The sequence below is a fragment of the Anopheles funestus genome, chromosome 3RL, assembly GCF_943734845.2.
Source record: "Anopheles funestus chromosome 3RL, idAnoFuneDA-416_04, whole genome shotgun sequence".
Classification (NCBI taxonomy): domain Eukaryota; kingdom Metazoa; phylum Arthropoda; class Insecta; order Diptera; family Culicidae; genus Anopheles; species Anopheles funestus.
Genome location: NC_064599.1, coordinates 84,562,208 through 84,578,438, shown reverse-complemented (window position 1 = coordinate 84,578,438; position 16,231 = coordinate 84,562,208). Strand labels below are relative to the sequence as shown.

The following is a 16,231-nucleotide window of genomic DNA, read 5'->3' as shown; positions in this document are numbered from 1 at the left end:
CTCAGGGATTAATCGGTTATTCATTTAATTTTTAGCTGAACCGTTTCCTGTACCATCCTAAACAAGGAATGCAACAAGCTCGTCATGCGTCGTCTGTTCATAAGCCGAATGAACCATTGCTGTTGTTACTCAATCAACGTGTTGGACTATTGGTGAAGCTGCCCGTCCGGGATGAAAAATCGATAGCTGTTGTGATCGGCCTGGTTACCAACTATGTACACATGCTGTAAATTGCGAAGCTGACCGTGTGCGCTCATCGTGTGATCGATTTGGCTCGACAGCGCATTCTGAAAAACGTTGGCAAAACCTACACGTTTGATTAGTTCTCCCTGATCTTTCAGACAAGCAGAACTCCGTGTTTTTTTAATGGTGGTCTATTTAAATGGTTTATCTTTTGGGGTTTGTTTACATTATGAAAAAGTTCCTCGCCTAGAGCTGGGTGTTGTTTCTGTTATGGGCATGGTTTTTGCCTTAAGCAAATCGCTAAAATCTGTTGTTTTAATCAGCAGAAATTTAAACCTCAGTCGAGTTTTTATGTCGATAATTTACATTCATTTGTAAGTGGAAGCAGGGCTTCTCTACATTTTTTTGACTTCTTGTTCAGTGGATCAGCGTCTCAAAGAAGTACAGTGTTGATGTAGCACAAACGTTACGTGCGGGAGGTATTAAAGCACTTCGGGCATATTCCGAGTGTGCCACACAGTAACACCCGCCTACGTGCAGTTGAAGATCTGTAAGTTCGAGAAGGCTCGTGGTCGCGTTTAATAAGAATCAATTTGCATTTCTATAGAACATCAATATTTGCTAAAGCGTTGACCTGAAACAAACTTTAAAAATGCAAATTTTATTTTACGTAACTGAATTTAATTTTATTTCATTCTATTAGCTTATCAATTAAAACGACCGAATGACCGAGTGTCGAATGACATCTGTGTCAAAGGGCATCTGTGTCGAGTGACATTTGTGTCAAATAAATATAGCAAACAATATTGAATTCAATTAATTTCAAGCAAATTAAAATAACGCAAATAATATTACATGAAATTAGATTTAAGAACATTTTATTTAAGCAAACACAATAAAAATAATTGTATTTTACTATATTCGTTAAATTTTATTTCAGTGTTCTTTCATTTAATTTAATTTTATTAGTTTTGCTTTTAATTGTGGTGACCGTTATCAATCGTTACCAAGAGTGCGCAAACGTAAGCGCTCGAAACAGAAACAAGTAATTAGCTTTATACGATACGCCCAATAATTTTGGATTAACACGGCACTCATGAAAAAGTAGTTACAAAAACAGAAGCACAAGAACTTGTTATCAGTCGCTTACTGCTAGCAAATTCCTGCACCGATTTATGCCAGCATACCACGAGAAAATACGCCCATTTCCTAATGCTTTCCGTGTGCGTATTTGCAAGACCGATCCCCAACGCATGTACGAAAAACAGCCCATTATCGGTCGCTTACTGTTAGCAAATTCCTGCACCGATTTATCCCAGCATACCACGAGAAAATACGCCCATTTCCTAATGCCTTCCATATGCGTATTTGCAAGACCGATCCCCAACGCATCTACGGAAAAACAACACATTATTGGTCGCTTACTGCTAGCAAATTTCTGCACCGATTCATACCAGCATACCACGAGAAAATACGCCCATTTCCTAATGCTTTCCGTGTGTGTATTTGCCAGACCAATCCCCAGCGCATCTACGGAAAAACAACACATTATCGGTCGCTTACTGCTAGCAAATTCCTGCTCCGATTTATGCCACCATACCACGAGAAAATACAACAATTTCCTCATGCTTTCCGTGTGCGTATTTGCCAGACCGATCCCCAACGCATCTACCGAAAAATAACCCATTAATGGTCGCTTACTGCTAGCAGATTCCTGCACCGATTTATGCCAGCATACCACGAGAAAATACAACAATTTCCTCATGCTTTCCGTGTGCGTATTTGCCAGACCGATCCCCAACGCATCTACCGAAAAATAACCCATTTATGGTCGCTTACTGCTAGCAGATTCCTGCACCGATTTATGCCACCATACCACGAGAAAATACAACAATTTCCTCATGCTTTCCGTGTGCGTATTTGCCAGACAAATGCCCAAAGTATCTACGGAAAAACAACACATTATCGGTCGCTTACTGCTAGCAAATTTCTGCTCCGATTTATGCCAGCATACCACGATAAAATACGCCCATTTCCTAATGCTTTCCGTGTGCGTATTTGCAAGACCAATCCCTAACGCATGTACGAAAAAACAACACATTATCGGTCGCTTACTGCTAACAGATTCCTGCACCGATTTATGCCACCATACCACGAGAAATTAAAACAATTTCCTCATGCTTTCCGTGTGCGTATTTGCCAGACAAATGCCCAAAGCATCTACGGAAAAACAACACATTATCGGTCGCTTACTGCTAGCAAATTTCTGCTCCGTTTTATGCCAGCATACCACGATAAAATACGCCCATTTCCTAATGCTTTCCGTGAGCGTATTTGCCTGACCGATCCCCAACGCATGTACGAAAAAACAACACATTATCGGTCGCTTACTGCTAGCAAATTTCTGCACCGATTCATACCAGCATACCACGAGAAAATACGCCCATTTCCTAATGCTTACCGTGTGCGTATTTGCCAGACCGATCCCCAAAGCATCTACGGAAAAACAACACATTATCGGCCGCTTACTGCTAGCAAATTCCTGCACCGATTCATACAAGCATACCACGAGAAAATACGCCCATTTCCTAATGCTTTCCGTGTGCGTATTTGCCAGACCGATCCCCAAAGCATCTACGGAAAAACAACACATTATCGGACGCTTACTGCTAGCAAATTCCTGCACCGATTCATACCAGCATACCACGAGAAAATACGCCCATTTCCTAATGCTTTCCGTGTGCGTATTTGCAAGACCGATCCCCAACGCATGTACGAAAAAACAACACATTATCGGTCGCTTAGTGCTAGCAAATTTCTGCACCGATTCATACCAGCATACCACGAGAAAATACGCCCATTTCCTAATGCTTTCCGTGTGCGTATTTGCAAGACCGATCCCTAACGCATTTACGGAAAAACAACACATTATCGGTCGCTTACTGCTAGCAAATTTCTGCGCCGATTCATACCAGCATACCACGAGAAAATACGCCCATTTCTTAATGCTTTCCGTGTGCGTATTTGCCAGACCGATCCCCAAAGCATCTACGGAAAAACAACACATTATCGGACGCTTACTGCTAGCAAATTCCTGCACCGATCCATACCAGCATACCACGAGAAAATACGCCCATTTCCTAATGCTTTCCGTGTGCGTATTTGCCAGACCGATCCCCAAAGCATCTACGGAAAAACAACACATTATCGGACGCTTACTGCTAGCAAATTTCTGCACCGATTCATACCAGCATACCACGAGAAAATACGCCCATTTCCTAATGCTTTCCGTGTGCGTATTTGCCAGACCGATCCCCAAAGCATCTACGGAAAAACAACACATTATCGGACGCTTACTGCTAGCAAATTCCTGCACCGATTCATACCAGCATACCACGAGAAAATACGCCCATTTCCTAATGCTTTCCGTGTGCGTATTTGCAAGACCGTTCCCCAACGCATCTACGGAAAAACAACACATTATCGGTCGCTTACTGCTAGCAAATTTCTGCACCGATTCATACCAGCATACCACGAGAAAATACGCCCATTTCCTAATGCTTTCCGTGTGCGTATTTGCAAGACCGATCCCCAACGCATCTACGAAAAAACAACACATTATCGGTCGCTTACTGCTAGCAAATTCCTGCACCGATTTATGCCAGCATACCACGAGAAAATACACCCATTTCCTAATGCTTTCCGTGTGCGTATTTGCCAGACCGATCCCCAAAGCATCTACGGAAAAACAACACATTATCGAACGCTTACTGCTAGCAAATTCCTGCACCGATCCATACCAGCATACCACGAGAAAATACGCCCATTTCCTAATGCCTTCCATGTGCGTATTTGCAAGACCGATCCCCAACGCATCTACGAAAAAACAACACATTATCGGTCGCTTACTGCTAGCAAATTCCTGCACCGATTTATGCCAGCATACCACGAGAAAATACGCCCATTTCCTAATGCTTTCCGTGTGCGTATTTGCCAGACCGATCCCCAAAGCATCTACGGAAAAACCACACATTATCGGTCGCTTACTGCTAGCAAATTCCTGCACCGATCCATACCAGCATACCACGAGAAAATACGCCCATTTCCTAATGCCTTCCATGTGCGTATTTGCAAGACCGATCCCCAACGCATCTACGGAAAAACAACACATTATCGGTCGCTTACTGCTAGCAAATTTCTGCACCGATTCATACCAGCATACCACGAGAAAATACGCCCATTTCCTAATGCTTTCCGTGTGCGTATTTGCCAGACCGATCCCCAACGCATCTACGAAAAAACAACACATTATCGGTCGCTTACTGCTAGCAAATTTCTGCACCGATTCATACCAGCATACCACGAGAAAATACGGCCATTTCCTAATGCTTTCCGTGTGCGTATTTGCCTGACCGATCCCTAACGCATCTACGGAAAAACAACACATTATCGGTCGCTTAGTGCTAGCAAATTTCTGCACCGATTCATACCAGCATACCACGAGAAAATACGCCCATTTCCTAATGCTTTCCGTGTGCGTATTTGCCAGACCGATCCCCAAAGCATCTACGGAAAAACAACACATTATCGGACGCTTACTGCTAGCAAATTCCTGCACCGATCCATACCAGCATACCACGAGAAAATACGCCCATTTCCTAATGCTTTCCGTGTGCGTATTTGCCAGACCGATCCCCAAAGCATCTACGGAAAAACAACACATTATCGGACGCTTACTGCTAGCAAATTCCTGCACCGGTTCATGCCAGCATACCACGAGAAAATACGCCCATTTCCTAATGCTTTCCGTGTGCGTATTTGCCAGACCGATCCCCAAAGCATCTACGGAAAAACAACACATTATCGGACGCTTACTGCTAGCAAATTCCTGCACCGATTCATACCAGCATACCACGAGAAAATACGCCCATTTCCTAATGCTTTCCGTGTGCGTATTTGCAAGACCGTTCCCCAACGCATCTACGGAAAAACAACGCATTATCGGTCGCTTACTGCTAGCAAATTTCTGCACCGATTCATACCAGCATACCACGAGAAAATACGCCCATTTCCTAATGCTTTCCGTGTGCGTATTTGCCTGACCGATCCCCAAAGCATCTACGGAAAAACAACACATTATCGGACGCTTACTGCTAGCAAATTCCTGCACCGATCCATACCAGCATACCACGAGAAAATACGCCCATTTCCTAATGCCTTCCATGTGCGTATTTGCAAGACCGATCCCCAACGCATCTACGGAAAAACAACACATTATCGGTCGCTTACTGCTAGCAAATTTCTGCACCGATTTATGCCAGCATACCACGAGAAAATACGCCCATTTCCTAATGCTTTCCGTGTGCGTATTTGCCAGACCGATCCCCAAAGCATCTACGGAAAAACAACACATTATCGGACGCTTACTGCTAGCAAATTCCTGCACCGATTCATACCAGCATACCACGAGAAAATACGCCCATTTCCTAATGCTTTCCGTGTGCGTATTTGCAAGACCGATCCCCAACGCATCTACGAAAAAACAACACATTATCGGTCGCTTACTGCTAGCAAATTTCTGCACCGATTCATACTAGCATACCACGAGAAAATACGCCCATTTCCTAATGCCTTCCATGTGCGTATTTGCAAGACCGATCCCCAAAGCATCTACGGAAAAACAACACATTATCGGACACTTACTGCTAACAAATTTCTACACCGATTCATACCAGCATACCACGAGAAAATACGCCCATTTCCTAATGCTTTCCGTGTGCGTATTTGCCTGACCGATCCCCAACGCATCTACGGAAAAACAACACATTATCGGTCGCTTACTGCTAGCAAATTTCTTCGCCGATTCATACCAGCATACCACGAGAAAATACGCCCATTTCTTAATGCTTTCCGTGTGCGTATTTGCAAGACCGATCCCCAACGCATCTACGAAAAAACAACACATTATCGGTAGCTTACTGCTAGCAAATTTCTGCACCGATTTATGCCAGCATACCACGAGAAAATACGCCCATTTCCTAATGCTTTCCGTGTGCGTATTTGCCAGACCGATCCCCAAAGCATCTACGGAAAAACAACACATTATCGGACGCTTACTGCTAGCAAATTCCTGCACCGATTCATACCAGCATACCACGAGAAAATACGCCCATTTCCTAATGCTTTCCGTGTGCGTATTTGCAAGACCGATCCCCAACGCATCTACGAAAAAACAACACATTATCGGTCGCTTACTGCTAGCAAATTTCTGCACCGATTCATACTAGCATACCACGAGAAAATACGCCCATTTCCTAATGCCTTCCATGTGCGTATTTGCAAGACCGATCCCCAAAGCATCTACGGAAAAACAACACATTATCGGACACTTACTGCTAACAAATTTCTACACCGATTCATACCAGCATACCACGAGAAAATACGCCCATTTCCTAATGCTTTCCGTGTGCGTATTTGCCTGACCGATCCCCAACGCATCTACGGAAAAACAACACATTATCGGTCGCTTACTGCTAGCAAATTTCTTCGCCGATTCATACCAGCATACCACGAGAAAATACGCCCATTTCTTAATGCTTTCCGTGTGCGTATTTGCAAGACCGATCCCCAAAGCATCTACGAAAAAACAACACATTATCGGTAGCTTACTGCTAGCAAATTCCTGCACCGATTTATGCCAGCATACCACGAGAAAATACGCCCATTTCCTAATGCTTTCCGTGTGCGTATTTGCCAGACCGATCCCCAAAGCATCTATGGAAAAACAACACATTATCGGACGCTTACTGCTAGCAAATTCCTGCACCGATCCATACCAGCATACCACGAGAAAATACGCCCATTTCCTAATGCCTTCCATGTGCGTATTTGCCAGACCGATCCCCAACGCATCTACGAAAAAACAACACATTATCGGTCGCTTACTGCTAGCAAATTCCTGCACCGATTTATGCCAGCATACCACGAGAAAATACGCCCATTTCCTAATGCTTTCCGTGTGCGTATTTGCCAGACCGATCCCCAAAGCATCTACGGAAAAACAACACATTATCGGACGCTTACTGCTAGCAAATTCCTGCACCGATTCATACCAGCATACCACGAGAAAATACGCCCATTTCCTAATGCTTTCCGTGTGCGTATTTGCAAGACCGATCCCCAACGCATCTACGAAAAAACAACACATTATCGGTCGCTTACTGCTAGCAAATTTCTGCACCGATTCATACTAGCATACCACGAGAAAATACGCCCATTTCCTAATGCCTTCCATGTGCGTATTTGCAAGACCGATCCCCAAAGCATCTACGGAAAAACAACACATTATCGGACGCTTACTGCTAGCAAATTTCTACACCGATTCATACCAGCATACCACGAGAAAATACGCCCATTTCCTAATGCTTTCCGTGTGCGTATTTGCCTGACCGATCCCCAAAGCATCTACGGAAAAACAACACATTATCGGACGCTTACTGCTAGCAAATTCCTGCACCGATCCATACCAGCATACCACGAGAAAATACGCCCATTTCCTAATGCCTTCCATGTGCGTATTTGCAAGACCAATCCCCAACGCATCTACGGAAAAACAACACATTATCGGTCGCTTACTGCTAGCAAATTTCTGCACCGATTCATACCAGCATACCACGAGAAAATACGCCCATTTCCTAATGCTTTCCGTGTGCGTATTTGCCTGACCGATCCCCAACGCATCTACGGAAAAACAACACATTATCGGTCGCTTACTGCTAGCAAATTTCTTCGCCGATTCATACCAGCATACCACGAGAAAATACGCCCATTTCTTAATGCTTTCCGTGTGCGTATTTGCAAGACCGATCCCCAAAGCATCTACGAAAAAACAACACATTATCGGACGCTTACTGCTAGCAAATTCCTGCACCGATTTATGCCAGCATACCACGAGAAAATACGCCCATTTCCTAATGCTTTCCGTGTGCGTATTTGCCAGACCGATCCCCAAAGCATCTATGGAAAAACAACACATTATCGGTCGCTTACTGCTAGCAAATTCCTGCACCGATCCATACCAGCATACCACGAGAAAATACGCCCATTTCCTAATGCCTTCCATGTGCGTATTTGCCAGACCGATCCCCAACGCATCTACGAAAAAACAACACATTATCGGTCGCTTACTGCTAGCAAATTCCTGCACCGATTTATGCCAGCATACCACGAGAAAATACGCCCATTTCCTAATGCTTTCCGTGTGCGTATTTGCCAGACCGATCCCCAAAGCATCTACGGAAAAACCACACATTATCGGACGCTTACTGCTAGCAAATTTCTGCACCGATTCATACCAGCATACCACGAGAAAATACGCCCATTTCCTAATGCTTTCCGTGTGCGTATTTGCCTGACCGATCCCTAACGCATCTACGGAAAAACAACACATTATCGGTCGCTTACTGCTAGCAAATTCCTGCACCGATCCATACCAGCATACCACGAGAAAATACGCCCATTTCCTAATGCCTTCCATGTGCGTATTTGCAAGACCGATCCCCAACGCATCTACGGAAAAACAACACATTATCGGTCGCTTACTGCTAGCAAATTTCTGCACCGATTCATACCAGCATACCACGAGAAAATACGCCCATTTCCTAATGCTTTCCGTGTGCGTATTTGCCTGACCGATCCCTAACGCATCTACGGAAAAACAACACATTATCGGTCGCTTACTGCTAGCAAATTTCTGCACCGATTCATACCAGCATACCACGAGAAAATACGCCCATTTCCTAATGCTTTCCGTGTGCATATTTGCAAGACCGATCCCCAACGCATGTACGAAAAATCAACACATTATCGGTCGCTTACTGCTAGCAAATTCCTGCACCGATTCATACCAGCATACCACGAGAAAATACGCCCATTTCCTAATGCTTTCCGTGTGCGAATTTGCCAGACCGATCCCCAAAGCATCTACGGAAAAACAGCCCATTATCGGTCGCTTACTGTTAGCAAATTCCTGCACCGATTTATGTCAGCATACCACGAGATAATACGCACATTTCCTAATGCTTTCCGTGTGCGTATTTGCCAGACCGATCCCAAACGCATCTACAATTCAAAACCATTAGATTTTCAGTGAAATTCAGTTTCAAATTCAGTGAAATAAATTAAATTTAATTGTATTCCTTAAAATTTATTTCAATGTTCTTTCATTTAATTTAATTTTATTAGCTTTGCTTTTAATTGTAGTGACCGTTACCAATCGTTACCAAGAGTGTGCAAGCATTTGAGCTTCAAACATATACAAGTAAATCGTTTTATACGACACGCCCAATAATTTTGGCATAACACGGCACTCATGAAAAAGTAGTTAGAAAAACAGAAGCACAAGAACTTGTTATCAGTCGCTTACTGCTAGCAAATTCCTGTACCGATTTATGCCAGCATACCACGAGGAAATACGACCATTTCCTAATGCTTTCCGTGTGCGTATTTGCCAGAACAATCCCCAGCGCATCTACGGAAAAACAACACATTATCGGTCGCTTACTGCTAGCAAAGTCCTGCTCCGATTTATGCCACCATACCACGAGAAAATACGGCCATTTCCTATTGCTTTCCGTGTGTGTTTTTGCCAGACCGATCCCCAACGCATCTACGGAAAATCAACCCATTATAGGTAGCTTACTGCTAGCAGATTCCTGCACCGATTTATGCCACCATACCACGAGAAAATACAATAATTTCCTCATGCTTTGCGTGTGCGTATTTGCCAGACAAATACCCAACGCATCTACGGAAAAACAACACATTATCGGTCGCATACTACTAGCAAATTCCTGCACCGATTTATGCCAGCATACCACGAGAAAATACGCCCATTTCCTAATGCCTTCCATGTGCGTATTTGCAAGACCGATCCCCAACGCATCTACGGAAAAACAACACATTATCGGTCGCTTACTGCTAGCAAATTCCTGCACCGATTTATGCCAGCATACCACGAGAAAATACGCCCATTTCCTAATGCCTTCCATATGCGTATTTGCCAGACCGATCCCCAACGCATCTACGGAAAAACAACACATTATCGGTCGCTTACTGCTAGCAAATTTCTGCACCGATTCATACCAGCATACCACGAGAAAATACGCCCATTTCCTAATGCTTTCCGTGTGCGTATTTGCCAGACCGATCCCTAACGCATCTACGAAAAAAACACACATCATCGGTCGCTTACTGCTAGCAAATTCCTGCACCGATCCATACCAGCATACCACGAGAAAATACGCCCATTTCCTAATGCTTTCCGTGTGCGTATTTGCCTGACCGATCCCCAACGCATGTACGAAAAAACAACACATTATCGGTCGCTTACTGCTAGCAAATTTCTGCACCGATTCATACCAGCATACCACGAGAAAATACGCCCATTTCCTCATGCTTACCGTGTGCGTATTTGCCAGACCGATCCCCAAAGCATCTACGGAAAAACAACACATTATCGGCCGCTTACTGCTAGCAAATTCCTGCACCGATTTATGCCAGCATACCACGAGAAAATACGCCCATTTCCTAATGCTTTCCGTGTGCGTATTTGCAAGACCGATCCCCAACGCATGTACGAAAAAACAACACATTATCGGCCGCTTACTGCTAGCAAATTCCTGCACCGATTTATGCCAGCATACCACGAGAAAATACGCCTATTTCCTAATTCCTTCCATATGCGTATTTGCAAGACCGATCCCCAACGCATCTACGGAAAAACAACACATTATCGGTCGCTTACTGCTAGCAAATTTCTGCACCGATTCATACCAGCATACCACGAGAAAATACGCCCATTTCCTAATGCTTTCCGTGTGCGTATTTGCCAGACCAATCCCCAGGGCATCTACGGAAAAACAACACATTATCGGTCGCTTACTGCAAGCAAATTCCTGCTCCGATTTATGCCACCATACCACGAGAAAATACAACAATTTCCTCATGCTTTCCGTGTGCGTATTTGCCAGACAAATACCCAACGCATCTACGGAAAAACAACACATTATCGGTCGCTTACTGCTAGCAAATTTCTGCACCGATTTATGTCAGCATACCACGAGAAAATACGCCCATTTCCTAATGCTTTCCGTGTGCGTATTTGCCAGACCGATCACCAACGCAGCTGCCGAAAAATAACCCATTAATGGTCGCTTACTGCTAGCAGATTCCTGCACCGATTTATGCCACCATACCACGAGAAAATACAACAATTTCCTCATGCTTTCCGTGTACGTATTTGCCAGACAAATGCCCAAAGCATCTACGGAAAAACAACACATTATCGGTCGCTTACTGCTAGCAAATTTCTGCACCGATTCATACCAGCATACCACGAGAAAATACGCCCATTTCCTAATGCTTTCCGTGTGCGTATTTGCAAGACCGATCCCCAAAGCATCTACGGAAAAACAACACATTATCGGTCGCTTACTGCTAGCAAATTTCTGCACCGATTCATACCAGCATACCACGAGAAAATACGCCCATTTAATAATGCTTCCCGTGTGCGCATTTGCCTGACCGATCCCTAACGCATCTACGGAAAAACAACCCATTATCGGTCGCTTACTGCTAGCAAATTCCTGCACCGATTTATGCCAGCATACCACGAGAAAATACGCCCATTTCCTAATGCTTCCCGTGTGCGTATTTGCCAGACCGATCCCCAACGCATCTACGGAAAAACAACACATTATCGGTCGCTTACTGCTAGCAAATTCCTGCACCGATTCATACCAGCATACCACGAGAAAATACGCCCATTTCCTAATGCTTTCCGTGTGCGTATTTGCCAGACCGATCCCCAGCGCATGTATGAAAAAACAACACATTATCGGTCGCTTACTGCTAGTAGATTCCTGCACCGATCCATACCAGCATACCACGAGAAAATACGGCCATTTCCTAATGCTTTCCGTGTGCGTATTTGCAGACCGATCCCCAACGCAGCGTTGGCCGTATTTGCTCGTGGTATGCTGGTGTGGATCGGTGCATGAATCTGCTAGCAGTATGCGACCATTAATGGGTTATTTTTCGGCAGCTGCGTTGGGGATCGGTCTGGCAAATACGCGCACGAAAAGCATCAGGAAATGGCCGTATTTTCTCGTGGTATGCTGGTATGGATCGGTGCATGAATCTGCTAGCAGTAAGCGACCATTAATTGGTTATTTTTCGTACATGCGTTATGGATCGGTCTGGCAAATACGCACACGGAAAGCAATAGGAAATGGCCGTATTTTATCGTGGTATGCTGGCATGATTCGGTGCATGAATCTGCTAGCAGTAAGCGACCGATAATGTGTTGTTTTTCCGTAGATGCGTTGGGGATCGGTCTGGCAGATACGCACACGGAAAGCATGAGGAAATGGGCGTATTTTCTCGTGGTATGCTGGTATGGATCGGTGCAGGAATTTGCTAGCAGTAAGCGACCATTAATTGGTTATTTTTCGTACATGCGTTATGGATCGGTCTGGCAAATACGCACACGGAAAGCAATAGGAAATGGCCGTATTTTATCGTGGTATGCTGGCATGATTCGGTGCATGAATCTGCTAGCAGTAAGCGACCGATAATGTGTTGTTTTTTTATACATGCGTTGGGGATCGGTCTGGCAAATACGCACACGGAAAGCATTAGGAAATGGTCGTATTTTCTCGTGGTATGCTGGCATAAATCGGTGCAGGAATTTGCTAGCAGTAAGCGACTGATAACGAGTTCTTCTGCTTCTCTTTTTGTTACTACTTTTTCATGAGTTCCGTGTTAAGCCAAAATTATTGGGCGTGTCGGATAAAGCGAATTACTTGTTTGTGTTTCGAGCGCATACGCTTGTGCACTCTTTGTAACGATTGGTAACGGTCACCATAAATAAAAGCAAAGCTAATAAAATTAAATTAAATGAAAGAACACTGAAATAAATTTTAGCGAATATAGTAAAATACAATTAATTTTATTGAGTTTGCTGAAATATAATGTTCTTAAATTTAATTTCATGTAATATTATTTGCGTATTTTAATTTGCTTGAAATTAATTGAATTCAATATTGTTTGCTATATTTATTTGACACAGATGTCACTCGACACAGATGTCATTCGACACTGATGTCACTCGAACATCCTGTTGCTTTGTAGGTGAAACCGCATGTCAAGGATAAGAAAACGATAGCCGCATGATGTAAATTGCGAAGCTGAACGTGTGCGCTCATTGTGTGATCGATTTGGCTCGACAGCGTATTGTGAAGAACGGTGGCAAATTGTTCACGTCTCACAAGCTCTCCCTGATCTCTCAGGGATTAATCGGTTATTCATTTAATTTTTAGCTGAACCGTTTCCTGTACCATCCTAAACAAGGAATGCAACAAGCTCGTCATGCGTCGTCTGTTCATAAGCCGAATGAACCATTGCTGTTGTTACTCAATCAACGTGTTGGACTATTGGTGAAGCTGCCCGTCCGGGATGAAAAATCGATAGCTGTTGTGATCGGCCTGGTTACCAACTATGTACACATGCTGTAAATTGCGAAGCTGACCGTGTGCGCTCATCGTGTGATCGATTTGGCTCGACAGCGCATTCTGAAAAACGTTGGCAAAACCTACACGTTTGATTAGTTCTCCCTGATCTTTCAGACAAGCAGAACTCCGTGTTTTTTTAATGGTGGTCTATTTAAATGGTTTATCTTTTGGGGTTTGTTTACATTATGAAAAAGTTCCTCGCCTAGAGCTGGGTGTTGTTTCTGTTATGGGCATGGTTTTTGCCTTAAGCAAATCGCTAAAATCTGTTGTTTTAATCAGCAGAAATTTAAACCTCAGTCGAGTTTTTATGTCGATAATTTACATTCATTTGTAAGTGGAAGCAGGGCTTCTCTACATTTTTTTGACTTCTTGTTCAGTGGATCAGCGTCTCAAAGAAGTACAGTGTTGATGTAGCACAAACGTTACGTGCGGGAGGTATTAAAGCACTTCGGGCATATTCCGAGTGTGCCACACAGTAACACCCGCCTACGTGCAGTTGAAGATCTGTAAGTTCGAGAAGGCTCGTGGTCGCGTTTAATAAGAATCAATTTGCATTTCTATAGAACATCAATATTTGCTAAAGCGTTGACCTGAAACAAACTTTAAAAATGCAAATTTTATTTTACGTAACTGAATTTAATTTTATTTCATTCTATTAGCTTATCAATTAAAACGACCGAATGACCGAGTGTCGAATGACATCTGTGTCAAAGGGCATCTGTGTCGAGTGACATTTGTGTCAAATAAATATAGCAAACAATATTGAATTCAATTAATTTCAAGCAAATTAAAATAACGCAAATAATATTACATGAAATTAGATTTAAGAACATTTTATTTAAGCAAACTCAATAAAAATAATTGTATTTTACTATATTCGTTAAATTTTATTTCAGTGTTCTTTCATTTAATTTAATTTTATTAGTTTTGCTTTTAATTGTGGTGACCGTTATCAATCGTTACCAAGAGTGCGCAAACGTAAGCGCTCGAAACAGAAACAAGTAATTAGCTTTATACGATACGCCCAATAATTTTGGATTAACACGGCACTCATGAAAAAGTAGTTACAAAAACAGAAGCACAAGAACTTGTTATCAGTCGCTTACTGCTAGCAAATTCCTGCACCGATTTATGCCAGCATACCACGAGAAAATACGCCCATTTCCTAATGCTTTCCGTGTGCGTATTTGCAAGACCGATCCCCAACGCATGTACGAAAAACAGCCCATTATCGGTCGCTTACTGTTAGCAAATTCCTGCACCGATTTATCCCAGCATACCACGAGAAAATACGCCCATTTCCTAATGCCTTCCATATGCGTATTTGCAAGACCGATCCCCAACGCATCTACGGAAAAACAACACATTATTGGTCGCTTACTGCTAGCAAATTTCTGCACCGATTCATACCAGCATACCACGAGAAAATACGCCCATTTCCTAATGCTTTCCGTGTGTGTATTTGCCAGACCAATCCCCAGCGCATCTACGGAAAAACAACACATTATCGGTCGCTTACTGCTAGCAAATTCCTGCTCCGATTTATGCCACCATACCACGAGAAAATACAACAATTTCCTCATGCTTTCCGTGTGCGTATTTGCCAGACCGATCCCCAACGCATCTACCGAAAAATAACCCATTAATGGTCGCTTACTGCTAGCAGATTCCTGCACCGATTTATGCCAGCATACCACGAGAAAATACAACAATTTCCTCATGCTTTCCGTGTGCGTATTTGCCAGACCGATCCCCAACGCATCTACCGAAAAATAACCCATTTATGGTCGCTTACTGCTAGCAGATTCCTGCACCGATTTATGCCACCATACCACGAGAAAATACAACAATTTCCTCATGCTTTCCGTGTGCGTATTTGCCAGACAAATGCCCAACGTATCTACGGAAAAACAACACATTATCGGTCGCTTACTGCTAGCAAATTTCTGCTCCGATTTATGCCAGCATACCACGATAAAATACGCCCATTTCCTAATGCTTTCCGTGTGCGTATTTGCAAGACCAATCCCTAACGCATGTACGAAAAAACAACACATTATCGGTCGCTTACTGCTAACAGATTCCTGCACCGATTTATGCCACCATACCACGAGAAATTAAAACAATTTCCTCATGCTTTCCGTGTGCGTATTTGCCAGACAAATGCCCAAAGCATCTACGGAAAAACAACACATTATCGGTCGCTTACTGCTAGCAAATTTCTGCTCCGTTTTATGCCAGCATACCACGATAAAATACGCCCATTTCCTAATGCTTTCCGTGAGCGTATTTGCCTGACCGATCCCCAACGCATGTACGAAAAAACAACACATTATCGGTCGCTTACTGCTAGCAAATTTCTGCACCGATTCATACCAGCATACCACGAGAAAATACGCCCATTTCCTAATGCTTACCGTGTGCGTATTTGCCAGACCGATCCCCAAAGCATCTACGGAAAAACAACACATTATCGG

General features: G+C 43.4%; 1 protein-coding gene across 4 annotated transcripts in view; it reads left to right on the top strand.

Moving 5' to 3' along the window:
* The window catches only part of LOC125768447 (uncharacterized), a 32,186-nt gene that overhangs the window by 2,223 nt on the left and 13,732 nt on the right, over positions 1-16,231 (top strand). Inside the window, exon 2 of one of the 4 annotated variants that reach the window (XM_049436087.1) lies at positions 13,563-13,863. The exons of 2 other annotated variants lie outside the window; for them this stretch is intronic. The gene's annotated coding sequence lies outside the window, so the exon portion shown is untranslated. Of the gene's footprint in view, positions 1-35; positions 337-13,562; positions 13,864-16,231 lie in introns of those variants that run through there. One more of the 4 variants, XM_049436086.1, reaches the window with a different exon arrangement.